This window comes from Camelus dromedarius, chromosome 3, assembly GCF_036321535.1.
Source record: "Camelus dromedarius isolate mCamDro1 chromosome 3, mCamDro1.pat, whole genome shotgun sequence".
Classification (NCBI taxonomy): Eukaryota; Metazoa; Chordata; class Mammalia; order Artiodactyla; family Camelidae; genus Camelus; species Camelus dromedarius.
In genome coordinates this window covers 62,492,020-62,509,063 of record NC_087438.1, presented here as the reverse complement: position 1 = coordinate 62,509,063, position 17,044 = coordinate 62,492,020, and the positions used below count along the sequence as shown (strand labels likewise).

The window sequence follows — 17,044 nt, the reverse complement described above, 5'->3', positions numbered from 1 at the left end:
ATACATCATCAGTAGGGCACACAACAAGCGGCAGACGATTTCCACAAGATGTTGAAAATGAATTCTAAAATCCTTGAAGGAAGAATGTTGACATGGGTTCCTATGCTCTGTTGGTAGTCTTAGCAGAGACATTTATCTGACGCATTCCCCAAAGTAAAGAAGAAAACCCAAACATATGAAAGGTTATTGTTTCTTCACTGTCACGTGAATATAATACTCACTTAGCTATTAATTTTCTATTAAACTATTTTTAAGATGAGGCATCATACTTTATCTTGCCCCACTCATATTTGTAGATCTGAATTTTATGTGTCTGAATGATGTTTAGACATTTAACTGATGATTGTGTTTTAATATTTTTCTCTCTGCAATTGTGACACAATAAAGGTGAAAGAGGAACATATTTAACATATAATAGATAAATTAAACTCATAAAATGAATACAGCTATCACAGATTTGCTTCTCTCTAGCCTTTATTATTTTCAAATTCCTAGAACATAAAATGGAAATGGAAGAAATAAAACAGGAATAAATTTACTTATCTTACAAAGAGTAAAGTTAGAATTAGAGCAATATCTAATTTTAGGTTAATTCAACTTGAGAAATTATTTCAAAATCCAAGATTTAAAGGAAACAAGTCACTTGAAATATAACTAAAAGAAATACTGGGAAATAAATTTGATCAGAAAGATTAGGCACCAAACAGATCAAGGGATTTGTCTGATTCCTGTTGGACCTAATCTCCATGTGTATTATGTGTACTCACAGGCCCAGTGATCTTCCTCTTGACTTCCTACTTTTTTATCTCATTTGAGGAATTGAAATATTTCAACGAAGTTTAATTAATACTCACAGAAGACTTAGAAGCATTTTATAACAGGATATTGTTTTTTTTTTTTTTTTTCCCTGTGATGGGGCACAGATGATTAGCTAAACATTTCTCTGGAGGGAGCCAAATGGCTCTAGTCCGAATGGTGCAAGGGGAGAGTTCCTTTACTTGGTCAGCTCATGTTCCCTCCAAATCGCGTAACTCCAAAGTGTTGTCACGCTCACAATGTGCACTATGACCTATGGGTAGAACATGAAAGATGCACCCGAAGGCCAGATCAGCCACCTCAAGATAGATCTTACCGAGCGGCCCCAGAGTTGACTTTCATAATGTGAAACTGTAGAAACTTACGGTTAATATTTTAATTCAAGCTCTCTCTGCTCTCTTGTTTAATTACATAAATAAAAACTGTGTAACAAGACCTTGCTATCAAGGTCTGTGGAAGATGCTTACTAGCCTTGAACAAACCTCTGGGAAATAACACCATTAGAATCAAAAGAGAACTTTAAAAATCTAGTCACCACAGTTCTTGGGAATCCCCTGGAAAGCAAAGATAAGCCCATATTTTAATGTACCAGGAAAAACAGTCTCATTAACTCAGGCTCTTCTGTTTGTATAAATAAGGTAATTTTAGGAAACCTCAGGTTTGATCAGTTCCTGCATCATCCACATACAATTTCCACACTAGAATCAAATCCTTCTTTCACTTTGCTTCTAGTTGTCAAAGTCTGACACGATGCAAATCATTCTAGAAATGTTTAGTGAAGTGCTTTATATTTCTTTTTACTTTTTGTAAAGAAATAGTTTTGTCAAACTATTATTAGATACGTAGTTTGAAAATCCCCCCCCAACTATTTTAGTTTTAAACTAAAAGTTTAAGATGTTTCCAGGGGTCAGGTGAATTGTGTTTAAGTTATCCCCTCTTTTTAAAAAAGCAAGCTCTTCAATAAATAATAAAAACAACATATAAGAGGTCATTTGTGGGTTAATGAAATAATTTATTACAAACAGAAGGTGCTCTTTGGTTGTTAAAGAAGTAGAAGTTGAGATCAGAGAAAATTAATTTTGTTTTTCTATGCTTTGATTGATCCTCTTCTATTGTTCTCTTCATTTTGGAAAATACAGTTTGTTCTTTTAAGCCAATAAGTCTTATCTACTGCATTATTATGTAATACAGAAAAAATAAACTAATAAATGAAATGGCCATTTACATTTTTTCTACTAAAATTCTACTAAAATTCCACTGAAATATTCTTCTGGCTTTCAAGATAAATTTTAAGATTTGTCAAGTTCAGGCAAATTATAAAAAAGCAAATAGATTGTGGTTAGAAGGGATAAAAATATGTACAATTTAAAAGAGAACTTACAGTCACTAAACTAGAGAGAAGAGAAGCTGAAATAAGTCTTTGCCTTTTCAAAGAAAATAATCTCAATGTTTTTAAATCAAGGAGAAAAAAAGCAAAGGTCTAACTGCCATGTAAACTCATTTTAAATGTCATGTCTTATTAGAACCTCATAATCAGAATGCCTATTTCCCTCTTTTGCTTGAGCCATCAAATTTGTCAAAATTTTATGATAATTCATTCCATCATTCCTTAGACATTTAAATGACAGGCAGTCGTGGTAAAGGGGGAAAAGCCTCTGTAATCCTACTCCTCCTGTTAAAACTGCCTCCAGAGGGTTTTTTTTTAAAAAATATTCCATATCATGGCCTGAGCAGCAGCTAAAACTTATGATTCCCTTAAACTTAAAATTCCACTTATGCTTCCCTGCCTTTTTGGAGAATGATAATAAATTGGTGACCTACCATTCTTGACCTTTTGATTTCTGAACCATGGCTGACCAACTCTTGCCCGACTTGTTTAAGTCAGTAGCTCTGGTGTCCCTCTGATCCTTTCCCAAAGGGTCTGAGGCTTTCTCTCTCCTGAACGGATAAGCTCCCCCTCTAGTGTCCGCTGCTCATCAGATTATCCCTCCAACAAATAAGACAGAGAACTGTCAGGGTTTTGGGTTCCTCAGAAGGACATAGCTTGGAGTGACATTTCTAAGTGTTTATAACGGCGCAAAGAGGAAAATGTAAGTAGAAATTCTACATTTTAAAAAAAGTTCTTTCCTTTTGAGCACACTGAAAGCATAAAAACTATTCGGCTGTGGAATTCTAGGAGATGCTGCTCGTGCTGCCTCGCAGGGAATGCATGGCTAAAGAGACAGAATGAGACTGGATGTTAGAGGATGACCTGGTTTAAAAAAAATCCTTTGTGTTGGGGCATTGGAAGCCTGGTTATGAATAAGTGACTTTTGAATGAAAATGGACACCCTCATTTGCTCCTTATTTACAGACCAATTGCCAATAGAGAAGCAGGATTGGGGAGTATGGAAGGTTCCAGGCCCCAGTATTTTATTTTTTCCAAGAATTTTGAGAAAGAACCAGTCAAAGAATTAAATCCTCTTTATTTGCTGTTTCAAAGAACCTGGGTAAATAAGGTCCTGTACACTAAAAGGTTTTTCCGCAGTATAGCTGATACAAAATTACAGGAAGAAAAAAAGGGCAATGGATATTGGTGATAATTTTAAAGTGTGTTGGGCTCAAAGGTTAAAAGTTCAGCCAGTTCATTAAAACTAGTCTTGAAGCTACAGTGAGACATAATCCAGAATTTATCATGTAGTTGAAAGTAAGAGAGAAAAAACAAACAAAAAAAAAAAACAAAAAACAAAGATCGAGCAAAAGAAGGAAAAAAGTAAAACAAAAATCTGAGTGAGTGCCAAGAGGCTAAAACTCCAGTTGATTACCAAACTAAAATCTAGAAGGTTGATTTATTTTTAGTTACAGTACATAATTTTAAACTAAAACAAGCAAAGAACCGAAAACATACACCAAATTGTTCAAAGAAGGCAAAAAGGATTTTACTGTTTAAGTACTCTCATCAGAGTTTGTTTCAAAGGATAGTATATGTCTTAGATTAGGTCATCTCATTCATTTAAGATTCAGGTTGGAAAGAATATGACCACATTAAATTAGCTTTGCTTTAACCCTCTGAATTTTGGGGAATAATGTAAGCCTTCCACCAACATGTTTCTTACTATCAATGATTCTAAAAACATTGTTCGTTAATTTTATTCTTGTGTTTTAAGTTACCATGTATTTCTTAATGATAATACTAAGCCTTTTAAAAATGACAGTAAATCAGGGTTACTTCCTAAACTCAAAAGAGGAACTTCCTTTCAAAGTGTTCTATTTCCATATCACTTCATGATCAAAATTATTACTATTTCATTACTATCACTAAGCATGTATTGAGTCCCTACAATTTATATGAATACACATCCTGTAAGAACCCAACTTACATTTTGTTATGTTATTGAATTGCTCCATTTTGGTCTAACAAAGACCTTAAGATATTTTCTAAAGTAAAGTATACCATTCCTTAAAAATATTCTGTAATTTGTTGCTGCTGTTTTCCTCTTGACTTGGTCATTTAAAACTAGATTACTTAATACAACAGAAGAATGATGCCTTCAAGCCCTTCAGTGTTGGACCCTCTCAGGTTTTTCCTGTTCTCAATTTTCCTAGCTCTCTTTTTATTAAATCGCATTTTAGTGCTCTCTTCTAAAGCTGACTTAAGGGTCTTCTTAAAAAGATCATCATTCATGAACTGATGGGGTCAGTGACTAGGGCCTATCTTTGATGCACAGGAACCCCTTTGATGGTTTAAAGGACTAACATGGTCCATGAGTACATTCAGTTTTGAACTTCTTGGATGAGACTGGCAACACATAGGACGATCATTTCCACTGATCTGAGGGTTTTTCCAGGTGGACAACTCTCTGCTCTGAACTGGACTGAGATCAACACACTTCTCTCTGAACAGTTGTTTGATAGGAGTATCCTTCAATCACATGTCTCATGCTAGGTTACATTATGAGACACAGCATGAGTTGGAGGCTGGCACAAATATAAATTCCATCTTCTTTAGTTTCTTTCTTTTTTTTTTTTTTCAGATGGTGCTCTGAGCCATTGGTTCAGGCAAACTTGAAACCATCAGTAAAATTCCAAAGTAAACAGAAAGTCATACATAATAGGAAAATTGAATTTTCGAAAATTTTCATAGCTCAAGTTTCTTGTTACACGAAATTTACATCAAAATTTCTAGTATGAATGAGGTCACGAATTATATCAGCTTGACTAATTTAATTGCTAAAGATTATGCAGCTTTGCAAAGGACAGATGAAGGGGCTCCTATCCATCAAAGTGGTTATAGAAAAACAAACACACGGGAAAATGAAGACAATAACAAAAATAAAAGCCCGGAATAAATTTAACTACACAGAACCTGACAATCCTTGTAATTAAGACTGATTTATAATAGGATTATAAAGTATAAGAACCACAAGGGATTTTAGAGATGATCTCATCTACTTTTCTCATTTGCCAAATCTCAGGCTCAGAAGAATTTAGAAAAATAAATTACTTGCTTGCTATCCTGTGGCTACAAAATGGGGAACAAAGCAATGGATCTTCATCTTGGGGTTTCAACTGCGGTGCTATTTTCACCAAATAAGCTGTAGGCATGCCCTGAAGGAAGGCAGGGTTGATTTCCTTGAAATAGGAAGAAAGAGACATTTTTGGATAGTTTGGAAGAGATGGGAGTCCTTCAAGGAGGTAGTAAATATTTAGGGAGGGGGAGTTAAATGTTTAATGAGGGTAGGAGAGGTACTTGTTATACTCCTAAAACTCATGATCTTGGAGTTACTTTTGTTGAAAGAACGACTAGTAAGATACAATTTGTTACTAGAACTGGGAATTAGTTTCAATAGAAAGAACTTGATGCTATACAAAAAGAAAAAATGGTTGATCGAAGACCATATACTTCTTGATAAATATATTGGAAAAGTTTATCAAAGTATTTACTTTCTAAATAGGTCTCGATAATAAATCTACAGTCCTAGGCCCTAGCAAATGCATAAACATGATTCTTATGAATTATGGTGAAAACTTTGGTCAAGTGGCCTTATTTATTTTCAGAAGAAATTATATATATGTTGATTAATTAATCAACAGCAATTTTAATGATGGTGAACAAGAGTAAATTAATGGCTTATTAACAATCACACCAAATTAAAAAGAAAGAAAAGGTGGTAGTTCTGAAAGCAATGGAAAAGTCTAGATTTAGTTAAAAGAGAATGGTCATAAGGAGTGTAGATGACACCTTTGGAGTGCGAAGTCACTAAGAAAATAGAGACGTTTACTCACAGGGAGCAGTGGCTTCAAAACCTGTTTTATTGTTCTCATTGTGGTGCTGAAATATGTGAACTAAATAAGAAACAGGAGTATTGCTGGCACTTCCATTCAAAAGAAAACTCACGGTTTACAAGTTGTTCTTTGGTGTGGGAACAAATAACACATACAGTAAACACGAATCACATTGTTTAGCACGCACTTTAATTAGTGGAAATTGCTAGTCCACATGGTAAATACGATATTGTGGGCATCTTGGAATTTGACTATTTTGGTCATCCAGTCTAATTTCTATTTATTTTGTAAGAACTCAGCTTATTAATTGTCTTGATTTGAAAGCCTTCTTTGATACCCCTGTCTTTCATTTCTCCCTTCTTCCTTGCTCTGTTGGGAGCCTAATTCTGTGGTTTATTAGATACTAACCCTTTCCACACTCTGCCTCAACTGTAGATATCCTCATCTTCTTTAGCCAGAAAATACTCAAGAGCAGTGATTATATCTTTCTCTTCTGCATCTACAGCACCCTGTTCTCAGTGCCTGGCGCACAGTAAGCACTCAGTAGAAAACTGTTTTGTGAATAAAATTGTTGGTGTAAAGATTAGAATGAGACTTTGGTTTCCCAGTCTTCATTACAGACTATTCATTATTTGTGTTCATAGCAATAAAATTTCCATGACTGTAAACATTTTTTTCAAGGTGAAGTCATGTATTACAAATTTGAACCATACATGGAAATTATGACTTAACTGCAACTCTAAAATTATGCAACAATTATAACACTGCCTTGCTTTAGAATGTCAAAATTATATCTCTTTTAACAAGTCTCTCCAAATACTATATGGTAGTAACTCAAGCATTTTAATCTCATTATATTTTCAGTGTCATATTATCCAATTCATGCCATTTATTCTGTGAATATTTAAGGAATGTGCAGGCAGCATGGTAGTAATTAAACTTTATTTTCCTCATGTTTACATACTAGGATAAGAGTCAGACAATAAACTAATAAATGTGGCAAAAAGTGCAATGGCAGAAAAGAATAACAGAATATAGGAGTTACAGAATGCTAAAAAAAGGTCAACACTTGAAGTCTCTGTATGTCATATGTATGTTGGACTGTGGTTGCAGATCACCAAGGCTCTACCTTTGTTCACTCAAACATCACTCCATACAGACAACAGTATGTCACATTGTTCCTTCTTAACTTTTCCTAGAGGTGCAGTCCAAGGATACCATGTTTGAAGGTTGTAGTTCCAGTATGTTTTCAAGTCTCTGTTAAATGCCCACCACATTGCAAAGGCTTAACAGTATTCTACTGTTGGCTACTCTCAAGACACATTCAGGCCGAGTTAGTTTGCACCAGAAATTATTACTTTAATAGGATTTGAGAGAGATGGGGGAAATGCCAAGAAAATTCTATAAAATAAGACTCTTTGAGAAACTATGGGAATAATCAAGAAAAAGAGGTATAGGAAGTCCTCAGATATTATTAGAAAAAATCACGCAGATCTGTTAGGAAACTTACACCTTCAGCAAGGTATCAGGTAAATTGGACAGGCCTTAAAATATAATGTTATGCACCCATCTGTACAAATTGACCTAATAGAAGGAATAAGAAGAGATTCTGGTTGCAAAATTAGTCATTCTACTTCCAGTAAATTCTAAAAACCTTAGACTGGAAATTGGTTGATGGCATTTAAGTAAGAATTGAAAGAAAGAGAACCAACCATGACGTGATTATAGAGGCATAGTGTTTCAGAGATGTAGTAGATCTTAGAAGGTCATTTATAAAAACTTTTTAACTTTACAGTTGAAACTGAATTGAAGGAACTTTTAAGTGCAGACCACCTTGCAAGAGAGAAGATGTGGATAATGCTGTCACAATACAGATGTTAACATAAGCTCAGCTCCTTTGCTTCTCTCCTACCTCTTATCCCATCATATGATGTGAACTTCTTGATGGTGGAGCCCTCCCTCACACACCACTGAAATCCTGCTGTTTAGCACATTGCCTGGTATAATAGTCCTATTATAAATGCTTTATTACTCTCTTGCTTGCTGAATAAATAAGCAAGTGAATGATGAATGAGTATATGGCCGACTCTATGTAGACTATAAGTCAAAAAGCTAAACAACAGAGCATCTGACAAAACTTGATTCAATTTTTGGAAAAAAAATCATCTTTCAAACTTTTAAGAAATAATGAATTGCCAGTTCAATCTTAAGTCCAAACAAAAATAAAATCAAAATTATTGCGTGCAAAGCACTTGCCAGTCCACTTTACTTGTATGAGACTGATACCCATGACAACCACCCAAGACATACATTATCCCCAGTGAGAAGAAAAAGTAACCAAGGCCAAGGGAAATTACGTAAATTGCCCAAAGTTACACAGTTGGTGAACAGCAGAACTAGATTTGAATGCAACTCTGGCTGCCTGCACGGCCAATGCCCAGTGCCTTTCTTATTCCCATTCTCCCTTCTACTAAAACATGATTTGGAGAAGTGGTGTTTAAAAATCTAGGAGGGTGTAATGCTAACTTAGAATTTATTACAACTATGGGAAGGCACCTTGAATATAATTTAACCTATACACTGCACTTTGGGGATACACATTTCAAAAATGTTGAAAGAAAAGTGGCTTGATTCCACAGTCATCCATTTTAAAATGGAAGATGGATCCAATGTTGTAAAAGACTCTGGAACATGAAATTAACAGTAAAATCACTAACCTGCCTTCTGAATCATGCATTATCACTGACTAGTGTACGATCTTGGGGACCTGACTTCTCTGTACCTTGTCTTCCTAATTTGTAAAATGGTGATGACAAGTGCTTATCTTTATAGAGAAATTAGAAAACTACATGAGATAAAATTGTAAACAAAAGTGTTTAGAATAATCGTTGGCACATAACAGACATTAAATGAACATTAGCGATTGTACTGAAGAGGAAGAAATGCAAGTATCCCTATGGTTCCATGATAAAAGATAACAGGATCAAACAAATAGTGGCAGAGAGAAGGGAGGAAGTCAAGATAGCATGGGATGAAGTTTAGTGGAACCGATTGGAACTGAAAAATCAATTCTCTTTAGATGGAGGGCTGAAGTATAAGTTTAAATTCCAAAGAATAAAGTGAATCTGCGAAAATTGAATGAAATTTGCCTTAGCTCTGGGTGGCATGCGTGGTATGATCTGAGTGACCACAGGCTTTTCAGAGAATGAACATATCAGGAATCAAAGAGAATTTAAAATCTGGGGAAAACTGACTAAAGTTCCTAGGATTAAACAGAATGGAAATAAATGTAAAGGCTTGAATTTAGGCTTAAAGGGTCAAAATAATATGGAAAAGATTGCTGTTACCTTGGAGACAAATTTATTGATTGAAAATTATCTTTATTTCCTTGATAATACTTATCACTAATACTAGGTTGTGTATTTACTTAGGCATTTGCCTGTAGAATGTATGTTTCCAGATAGCAGGGAGCTCATGCATCTTGTCCACAGTGCCTGTCATGTACCAGGTACTGCAGAAATACGTCTAAGCCAAAGCATTGATTTTTAAAATAAATCCCCCTTCTGCTTACCTTTGTGGGGAAAGTTTCTTAACCTGTCTAAGCTCCTGCATCTTCATCTCCAAAACTGTTATAATAAATGATATGATGTAGGTAAGGTGCTTGGCGTGATGCAGCCTCTCATAAATGCTGATTTTACTCTTCCTGTCTAGTGCTGTTGTGGAGAGGATAAGCCCTGTACTTTGTAGGAGCATATCGTGGTATGAAGTGACACAGGACTGGTCTTCTTTAAATACTGTGCCTCACAGACTACATAATCTTTTATTTATTTTATCTTTGCTAGGACCTCCTAAATTATTTTGCAATGAAAGTTACTATTTACACTATATCTTTAGCAAAATATTGATAAAAATATCAAATTAAATTATATTAAATTCAATAAGCATTTATTCATCTTTATTACATTATATAAAGATAATACCATCTCTTCAAAGGCTGTGTATGGTCTAGCTGGGTGGACTCAGATTAAATAGTTCTATTGCAAGGAATATATAAAAATGTAAAGAGGATCTGAAATCACCATTATTTTCAGTATATAGTATTTTTTTACAAACTGTTGGAGGCATCAATTTTAATAGTAATAATTGTGTGCTTAGAGTTTCCTTTGGTTGTATAAAAGCACTCTAAAGAGTAAAGCAGATCACAAAGGGTTATTTTGCTGTTCTTTCTTTTTTTTTTTTTTTTAACTTCAACTCCAAATGAGAACAATTATATTTGAGACATGCATTTAAGAAATGGGTGAATCCTAAGGTCAAATTATCTTTAAAACAGAATCAAATGACCACTGAAATCTCTTATGAAAGACATTTGGCTTAGGAAAATTGTTTTCTTTTATTTGAGACTCAGCATTAAACATTTGCTGTTTTAAAATTACTTCTGAAGATTATCTTTGTGTTCTAATGGAATTGTTGTGCAAATATGGCTTAATACATAAAATGGGAGCTATTATGGCATCCTTGTCCTTTCTGTCTCCATCACGATCCTTAAAGAGTCCTCTCAGGTCTCTGCAGAGTCTGCCCTCTGGTGCCCTAGGTCTGTGCTGCCACAGTCACATTCTCCAGCTTCTCAGCCCTGAAATAAAAAGTATATTCTGAGCTAAAAAAGAGACTTGATAGATGCAGCCTAAATTCGATTTAAGAAAACCAAATACAATCAAAGGCTGATTTTGAAAGAGGCTTTATACCATTAAAAAGCAAAACAAAAAATAAAATACCTTAAAATGCCCATTGAGCATTGTTCTAATGATTAGGGGAAAAGGCATGTTATGGCACAAAGATTTTCAATATACCACATTTGACTTTGTGCAAGAATTATAAAGTGATTTTAGAATTTTTAGAGCCGACAGTGTCTATTGGAAAAATGATGTGCACAATAAATATACTTAGTAATGAATGTGGTCTTTATTTGTTTACAGATTCCTTCTTTAAAAAAAAGTTATAGCCAAGTAGACCTTGTCTTCTCATAGATACTTTAAAAAATTAAACAGAGATTCAAATAAAGTCTACTTATTGACCCAATGCCATGTGCAAATATTCTTTTGAGCTGGGTTGACAAAACTCTTATACTTTAAGTAATCATAGGAAATAAATTCTAGGAAAGGAACAGCATATATTGAAATTCTAACATATGGTTCAGAGTTCATAAGTTACATGTTGAAAATTTATTTTGTTAATTTAAACAAGTTGCCAGACTTTATGAAAGACATCTTCATATTCCAAATTGATGCTTAAAATGTGGTTGGTTTACAGTCTTATTTTAACCTGACATGATCAAATCAGGCTACCTAATACTTCAAATTGCAATCTTTTAATCTTAGTAAATTCAGAACCCACTAGTTGAATATGTGATAATAGCTGTCATTTTTATGGTATTAAAAGTTTATAATAAATGTCTTTTCACATATGGAATATTTATATTTAGCACTATACAAAATGCATAGCAACATTTTGTGTACTGCAGAAAAATAGTTGGCATCTCTTTTTGTAAAACAAAAATAGCATTGGAGAACCCACAAATCTGAAAATTGTGCATCAATTAAAGTATCATAAATTCATTTGCTAAGGAAAAGTAGACTTACGTTGATTTTAACGATGAGCTATACTGAATTGCTTGCACAGTAGCACACATGTCTTTGATGATATCAGCCTCAGAAATAGATCTTTTTAAGCAGCAAAGGCAGCAATTATAGAAGGATGTCAGGTTACAAAAACTGAGCAATTAGACAAGAATTTTAGCAGGGCATGATTTAGTGTAGGTATGATTTTTTGTATTAATTTCTGTAATATCTCTTTATAATAAAATATTTTAATCTCTCTCAAGATCTCTCTAGCTTAACTAAATCCTCCCACCAGATATGCAAACTAGAGCTCTGCTAGTCATTTTGGAATTGTGAAAAAAAGGAGGTAATAACGTGTTGTGTGTTAAACTCTACTGTTCCAATTCATTTCAATGAGAATCAGTCAATAAAAAGTCCTTGTTTCAGCAAAGGCGGGAGAAGAAACAAAAGGACTTAATGAAATGATCTGTTTACAAAATGCTAAGTGAGGGTTCTATGAGAAAACAGCATTAAATCCAATTTTGGTTTCCTAATGCAATTTGAGAAATCTCATAGACTCTCAGTTTTTGCTTGTCATTTTTTTTTTTTTGTAAATGGACTGAGGCATGTAGTCTTTTTTTTTCTTTTCTTAGTGTTAAATTTTTTTTAAAGCTATTTAACTTTCTTTCTTTTCAACTTTGCTACACTATTTCTAAATAGCCCAGAAGAGATAAATCAACGCCTGAACTGTAACCTTACACTTATATACTTGTTAAATGACTTTTTTACAGTCTGTTATTGCTAGAAATTGGATTGCTTTTAAACTAATGCTGTCTGGAGGGCAAAAGTGAGTGAAACCGCAAAGCCTGGAGGAACACTAATTACTTGTTTTAATTAGCAGCAACTTTCACTAGAGTATAATCTCCCTACAGGCCACTTTTCGGTAGGTGTGGAAAAAAAAATCCTGTAGGAACAAACTGATAATCTCTTACTTGCCCCTAAATGAGAGCGGAACTCTGCTTCGAGTGTAGACGTATCATTCTGTAAAAGCCTCTAAACCCGCGGGGAACAGGGCCTACCAGGCCAGGCTACCGGATTCAAAGATCTTTAGCAATCAGTTGCACAATACAGCCCCTTATTTTATGCTGCTACATCATAAAAGTGGTCCTTTTGTTACATTTCCATCCTGAAAAGGGTCTTAATCCCTTTCTTTTCAGACCAGTCTTTGGCAAATTCCACTGGGACATCCCATTCTCCCCAAGGACTGAAATGACCCACTCGGAAAGCAGCACGCAAAGCTTTGAGCCCTTTTTCCCCCTGCCACTCTCCAGAGAACGTTAAATCGTACTTTTCATTCCCCTCACTATAGGGGAAAACCCCTTAATGATGACAGAGAAAGAAAAATTCCATCACACTGTCTTATGATACGATTCTGCCGTCAAACAGGCGTTTTCCCTGGTCAGAGACTCAAACGTGGCTTCCAGCAGGTGGATGTGCTCAAGGTCAGGGGCAGCCAAATGCAGAGGGGACCCGCGGAGGAAGCACAGGTTCCCACAGCAAATTAAGTCATCTGTGAAGCCTTCTCATTTCTCAGAGACTAAATTTATGACTGCTCTAATGGGTCATCATTGCTCACATGCACGTGTGCTTTAATGAAAGTATCTGAGAGTTTAGAAGACTGGCATCATCCCAATTAAAAACGCATCCGTGACTCCATGTGTAAAGGATATGAGTGAAATATTCACTTGTGTTTGTGGAACTCCCTTATTACTGATGAAAAAGATAAAATTTCACCATTTGTAATAACTTAAAGCCTTAAATAATAGATTGAACATGGGCATATTTCTAAAGTAAGAAGTGGAGATATTGAGAAATAGCAATGTGTTTCTTTGACATGAAAAATTCTTTTAACTTTTACTTGAAAGATATTGAAAAGAAGAAAAAACCACACAATGTTATAGTTGTGCAATGCTATTATAATTCTTGGTTACTATGCTATGGCTTCTTATAGAGTTTGAAATATGCATTTTTTAAAAAATATTGAAGCTGACTTAAAATGATTTTTTATAACATAAGAATATGAAGCAGTAAATTAGTAGTTTTCATTGGATTTCATAGCCTGTACTTGATTAATTTACTTTGTATTAAAATAGTTTTCTTATAGATTTTGTCAATATTTAATTTTTTATTATTTAAAATACCTTTTAAGCTATACTGTCATTCTAGTTCAAAAGATGAGATTGAACAGAATCTATTCCACTTTACACACATGACTTGGAGAATGGTCTAACGAACTTACACAAGTGTTGAAATTTTTACCTGTAAATGGTGGTATCATTATAAATATTCCTTTGATTATGCTATTTTCAATAGATATTTGTTGAATATTTTTTGTTAGTTTTCTTGGTTTATAATTAAGGATGGCCTTAATTTAAAAGTCTCCCCACCCCTTTATAGGTATAGCTTTTTGCAAAGTTATTTATATATAATCACATATCATGGGGGAATATTATATATATAATTTCATATAATAATATCATATACACATTCATTTATCTTATACTGAAGGGTATAAAAATTTCTGAATTATAAAAATTACCTTTAAAAAATCAAAGTATAAAAAAATCAAAACCAAGTATACCAACTCCAGACATATCACAGAAATTTTATTCTGCCGTTCTTACATTACTCAGGTGCTGCTGGTTTCCTGTGCTTGATTATTTAAAATATCAAGGAGGGAAAAACTGTCCAAAATGCTTATACTGACTTTCTGTTGTTACTGCAGAATAGTTCTCTCCAGGAACTTGGTTTTAGCGTGTAAAAAGCGAAAATTCACAAAACATTTCTACAAAATTATTGAATCCTGGGCATGAAGTTGGTTTTCGTCAATGGCAGGCTTGTGGTCGGGTTGTATCAAGAGTCCAGCTTGCTGGAGGGCTGGGGGAGGCTGCGCATGAGATAGCAAAAAAGAGATCTGAATGAGTAAAAGTAAACATCCAGAAGAAAGGAGCAGTTGAAAGGGGCTTTGTGAACAGGGGTGTTGCAGGAGAGGAGAGTGAGTGGGGGGGCTCCCCACTCTTTGTTTCCCTTCACAGCGGTGCCTCCAAGGGACCTGCATTGTGCAATGAATGAACCGACCATCTCTCAAACAGGCTAATCGTCCCCTTAGTAAGCACATTTAAATGAAGCCTAAATATTTAGAGTTATTTGGGGCTCCTTTTTCATTAATTAATGGCTACCTACCTACCATTCCTTGATTTTCTGTAAGTTCTTTCTCCCTAATAATTTTTACAAGATACGTTCTGAAGCCCATGGCCAAAAGCTATGCTTGGGACTTGATGCTATTTAATTAGTTCGGAAGGAAATGGTTTATTTTAAAAGATTTATATACTATGTTAAGAACCTGTGCATCAAGTGAGATGCCAACTCAAGCACAATTTATCCCTTTTTTCAAGTTTTAATTTCTAGGCAGAATTTGTTTTTGAGTACAACTTTACTTTATTTGCTCTTCTGTGGGGAAAAGATACCCATGTTTGAAGAGATGTCTTTCAGAATCTACATGTCACGAGAGAAGGAGGTTGACCAAGGACAGTTTGGGAATAAAAAAGGGAAATATAGTTTTTTCCCCCTTATGAAATATCAAGGTATTTGTGTTTTATAATCCTGAAGATTCTCCTGGTAGGAGTCTTGATGAGAAATAAAACTTGAACGTCCATGAGGGACTCAACTACAATTTCCAAGTGTCATTTAAATTCCATTATTACCTTTTTCAGTATCGTGACTGGTGATTAGCCTCTTAGGGAAACACCATTAAAAAAATGACTTAATTTAATTACTGAAAATCCCAAGTAAAGAATATACGTGTACTTTATCATTATTTTTATTACCCATGTACATATATGTATATATGTAGCCAGTAGCTTATTTGCATAAGGCCTTATTTAAAGGGTACATTTTTCTTCTAAGATAGCAAGTGATAAAACTAAAAATTTTTAATTATTGACTTTAAAAGCAGATACTTATTTCTGACTCAAAACACCTTCACCCATTATGGATACAGCAAAACTTTAAAGGTACAGGTATACTAACCTTTTTGGTAATTAAACTCTTTCTATCTTTGAAAACATTTGTCTTTGACTTTAAAATATAAATGCCAAAACATAAATAATCTTATATTTGAAAAAATGTGATAACGTAAATAAATATTTTAATTATAAGTACTAATAACTTTATCAGTACTTAACCTGCATTCTGGTTACACAGCTGTGTTCAGATTGTGGAAATTAACTAGGCTGACATTTACTATTTATTCTTTTTCAGTATGTGTATTTTATTTCAGTAATTATCCTATTTAAAATTTAAAATAATTCTCAGAATCATAGGACCCTGGAAGTTATCTTAGATATTGTTTAATATAGGTTTATCTCTGACTATTATTTTTATTTTTTGTTTTATATTATTTTTATTTTTTCTGTTTTTTTCCCCTTTTATATATGTATGTATATTTTATTGAAGTATAGTCAGTTTACAATGTTGTGTCAATTTCTGGTGTACAGTATAATGTCTTAGTCATATATGAACATACATACAGTCATTTTCATATTCTTTTTCACCATAAGTTACTACAAAATATTGAATATGATTTCCTGTGCTATACAGTATAAACTTGTTGTTTATCTATTATATATATATTAATATCTGCAAATCTCGAACTCCCAATTTTGCCCTTCCCACCTCTTTTCCCCCCTGATAACCATACATTTGTTTTCTATGTCTGTGAGTCTGTTTCTGTTTTGTAGATGAATTCATTAGTGTCCTCTTTTTTTCTTTTTTTTAGATTCCGCATATGAGTGATATCATGTGGTATTTGTCTTTCTCTTTCTGGCTCACTTCACTTAGGATGAAAAAAGTAGTCATCTAGCCAGGCTCCATCTGAATTCCTGATTCACAAAAGCATAAGTATAATAAAGTAGCTGTTATTTTAAGCCAATAAATTATAAGATAATTTGCTAGCCAGTATTACATACCTGTAACAAACTAGAATGAACATGTTCAAAATTATCTTACAGAGGCTGACAGTACTTGACTTTATAGATATCTCTAACTATAGTCTCATTTCTCTCCTTCCTTCAGTTGTTGAATGAATGAATAAAAAATGAAATCAGAGATAAAGCTTTAACATTTAATAAACACACACAATAAATATAATAAATTGTGATAAACACTATGAAGTAACTTTAGAAAGTGTTAGGAAAACAAATACTAGAGAATCTGCTCCTCATTAGTTACTCCGGGAAAATTTCTCTTCAGAAGTGAGATGAACAATGGGAAGGAGCAGGCAGGAGAAAATTAAAAGAATAAACTTTCTA

At 34.0% G+C, this 17,044-nt stretch overlaps 1 long non-coding RNA gene across 1 annotated transcript in view; it reads right to left on the bottom strand.

Annotated features, from left to right (window-relative positions):
* Positions 1 to 14,498: 14,498 nt before the first annotated feature.
* LOC135321064 (uncharacterized) overlaps positions 14,499 to 17,044 on the bottom strand; it is a 37,061-nt gene continuing 34,515 nt past the window's right edge. Inside the window, exon 3 of the long non-coding RNA XR_010380486.1 lies at positions 14,499 to 14,622. This is a non-coding gene — a long non-coding RNA (uncharacterized LOC135321064). The remainder of the gene's footprint in view (positions 14,623 to 17,044) is intronic.